Raw genomic sequence first — 4,351 nt, forward strand, 5'->3', positions numbered from 1 at the left:
AATCGTGTTTGTAGCTTAGAATTGGACCATTTAAGCTGTTGAAAAGGAGTTCACGGCCTAAGCTCCTCCTTAGGCCGTAAACACCTTAAATGAGGCCAAAATGACCCCAAAATGTCCCTAAAGGCTTGGAAATAAATTGGGGATTTAGCCTAGGAGTGTTTGATCAATTAAAACAATCATTTTGAGGCATAAAAGGGATTTTACTGCCCAGGCATATGCCAAGGCCGTAAACACCTCTTAAAGTGGTTAAAATGCCCCAAACACACTCCTAAAACACCATTGGACTTAATACATAAATTAGGGATTTATCCTTTTGGGTTTAGACCATTTAAACACAAGAAATTGAGGGATTAAAGGGAGTTTACGGCCCAGGTATGTACCAAGGCCGTAAACACCCCTAAACATGCCTAAATGTTAGTTTTAATTCCCCCAAATGGCCTCACACTTCATTATAAATTACTAGGAAGGTATTAGGGGCTTTAAACTTCACAAAACTCAAGGAATGAGAGTTTACGGCCGTAAACTCCCTTAGGAGTTGTCCTTAGGCTGTAAAGTCCCTAAAGAAGCCCTTAGGAGCCTTAAACCCACTCATGCCTTTTTGGAATTGGACTTAGAAAAATCCCACTAACAAGATTAAGCTTTGAAACACACTAGATACCCTCACCATGAGTTTACGGCCATAAACTCATGGTGAGTAGTCCCTGGGCCGTAAACATCATATTAAGGGTTTACTCCCGAAGAGTAAACTCCATACCTAAGCCATACGCACCTTTAGACGCTACCCGGGACACCCAAACACTTATCTAAAGTGTTTTCCGCTCCTTTGAGTGCGTATACTTGTTTAATTGGTATATAATATACTAATTGTATGTGAACATATGTTATCATATGTTAAATAGGTCATTGTGTGTGTTCGAGTCCTTGTGTGACACCGAACGCCCAAACGGCACCTTCGTCGGACCTACTTACACCAGGTGAGTTCATACCCCTGAATGAACCTTTTAAATGTTTTTACATGTTTTATAGGTGGGATACAAGTTTAACATGCCAGTTATCATATCAATCATATGTGATTGATAACCCACATGCACAAGATTTTACCACACTTTACACTGTTTTACAAAGTAGGACACTATAATTGTTTTCAAATGTTTCAAAACTCTTACTTATACTGTTTTATCTAAATTCATTCTGAACTGGTTTATGAAAGATTTCCAAAGATTTTCATTCATATTTTACAAAAGAATACAAATTATTATTTTTCCCCGAGTATAAAGGCTTTTCCTCAAAGTTCTCTTTTTACGATGTATATTCTTACTTGATAGTTTCTACTGCTTCGCTTTCATGTAATTTAAACTCCTACTTGATAATGCTTTCTCTTCGTGATACGCTTATACCTGTATTGCCTCCATTTCACTTATACTTGTACTCGCTTATACCTGATAGACGCTCTTACTTCACTTATTGTCGTCTCTACTTCGTGATACGCTTATACTTGTTCGACACTCCAACTTCACTTGCGACCGCTCTTACTTCACTTGTTCGACACTCCTACTTCACTTGTGACCGCTCCTACTTCACTTTTTAGACACTCCTACTTCACAAGAATCACTTCTACTTGATACACACTCAGTCGTAGTTAGATGTATGTCTGTGCTTATATAGGTACATATAAGTAATAATTGAAAGACTTAGGAAGGCTCGTCCGCCCTATTTCCTTTTCTTCGTTGAGATGTGGTCTGGTGGGATCGGATGGCCGTCCGAAGGTCATTTGATTCATTAGTTATATATTATGTATATGAGTATGGGCATACAGGAATTCTCTAGTCAGTTCAGTTAAGGGTCTCTACCTCTAGTCTACACTTACATTAGAAACACACTACCCACTATTTGGAAGTCTCTACCTCTAGTTCAGCACTTACACACTACCCACTATTTGGAAGCTTCTACCCACTATTTGGGATGCATCTTCAGGACACGGCCTTCTCCGTCGTCTAGTTGGTAACCAGAATCTCCTGTAGGGAGAGCGAACATTGTGTGTATAGATCTATACGAGATTGACAACCCCGCACCCAGACTGCTAGCTACAGTCCCGGCCTACCAAGCCAACGGGTGACAAATGTCATATTTTAGACGCTTGTAGGGCATCTGGTACTCTAGTCAGTATGGTTACGAGTATCCCGGGTTACCTTATAATTCATTGGCTTTAAGATAACGGTATCACACCGGCAATTTACATTGTATGCTGGTAATTCATTTTCAGAGTCACACTGTTTTGACCTTACAAGACGTATCTTTCATTTGATACTGTCTGGGTTCTGTTTTCTCTGTTTTGACCTTACAAGACGTATCTTTCATATTATACTGTCTGGGGTCTGTTTTTCACTGTTTTAGACCTTGCCAGCTGTACCTTTCATTTGGTACCTTCTGGGTCTGAGTCTCTATTTGTAAGACTGAACCAGGCGTGTCGTTTGTTCAATACTCTCCTGAAGTCTATGATTCCTTGCCTTAGTCAGCAGTCCTCACTGCTGAGGCATATGTTATTCCCTGATGTCGTTTTCTTTCCTCAATAATCAAATTCGGTATTTTGATAATGATAGCAATTTAGGGAAAATGACTTTTTACCACATAACACTGACCAGTCTTGGTAGAAGGCTGCTTTATTAAAGAAAATATAGGATTTCCTGGAAGGAACTCTAATACACAGTAAACACTTAAACTACTACTTTATAAAGTTATTTGAATAAATGTCACTAAATGCTTATGAACTCACCAGCATTTGTAAAAATGCTGATACTCGCTTTTCAAATAACTTGTATTCTCAGGTTAGCATTAGACAGGTACATCCCCGGAGCTGTTGATGAAGACGGCTTAGTACCTTGCTGTACTTATTATATTTGTTTGTATACTTTGATGTATTGTAATGTAACCATGTAAAACTATTACTATTAATGCAATGTTTTGTTGTACTTTGATTACTATAATGCATGTGTTGTGATACTTGACATGACGTCATCCACCCCAGAACGTTTCCGCCGTTCCGGTTTTGGGGTGTGACAGATTGGTATCAGAGCATCGTTTATAGTGAGCTAAGTATATATCAATTCATAAAAGATATACAACCTATAAACACAATGGGATAAAACACTCTGACCAAGAATTATACTTTAAAATATAACCATATTTTACCAATGTATAATAACATCCAGAATCTAAACACTCGAACAAAAGTATCACAAGAAGAACAAGAATAAAAGTCTTCGGATGTTGAGCATTACCGTCAAACCTGGGCAGTTATGTAATCGTAAGCTGGGATAAATGTAACCCGATCAACTACATTTATCCGAGATGCGATGAACGTGTGCTTGGGAGTGATAGTGGTGTTGCAACAGGTCTGAAACATACCAACTAGGAATGCTAGAGCCAAACATAAAGTTAAAATACCATAGGAGTATTTTAGAACACTAAAAGATCCACACTAATCCCAAAATTCATACTCAGAAGATAAGAAACAAACAAGAATTAAAATACCATAGGGGTATTTTAGGATGCATAGATAACCTTGTGTGAAGAACTAAAAAGATCGTTATTGATATACCTACAACTACAGAGAGTATACTCCCAAGGTCATATATAATAAGGATCCCATAGGCTAAGAATGTGTGGTTTCGCTCCATTTTCTTTTCCTCGTTGGGATGTGGTTCTAGAGTAGTATCACATATTCGAAGGCCTATCGGATCTAAGCTATATATGATTTGTATACCCTGTGTAATCGTAGCAGGACTCGATATGGATCATACAGTGAAATGTTAATAATCTCTTAGGATTCTTTAGACATTTCCATTCTCGCACGAACCCTGTAGAAAACCCTACCCACTTCAGTGCTTGACAGAAGAGTTGATTCCGACCCCGAGGAGGTTCATTCAGAAGATTTCCTGTTTGGAAATAAATGAACTGGGTCGAGACTATTGAATGCACCAAGTGCCCATATTCTTTTAGGGACATCGGTGAGAAAATTCGCCTAAACTTCGGAGATTCCCAGTCATCCATCATGAAGTGGTGACACCCAGAGTCGGAAATCAGAAGGAAGGCGGAGTATAAATTCAATATGTCCATACGAGAAGAGAACCCTAGGAAACTACCCGATGGAAACCAACGCTGATTCTAGTAAAAGATACGAGGCAGACCGAGGGAGCCAGTACATGGAACCCGAGAGTTGTCTTTTCCCTCGTGTTCGTCACGCTAATACACCCTTAACATAATACAATTTAGTGAGTTAGTGGTTAGACTACTCACGCTATGTGTTAGGTAAATCGTCGTTTCCCGTTGCTAGATACACGATTAGGGCAGA

The sequence above is a fragment of the Lactuca serriola genome, chromosome 3, assembly GCF_051521515.1.
Source record: "Lactuca serriola cultivar US96UC23 chromosome 3, Lser_US96UC23_V15, whole genome shotgun sequence".
NCBI classification, from domain to species: Eukaryota; Viridiplantae; Streptophyta; class Magnoliopsida; order Asterales; family Asteraceae; genus Lactuca; species Lactuca serriola.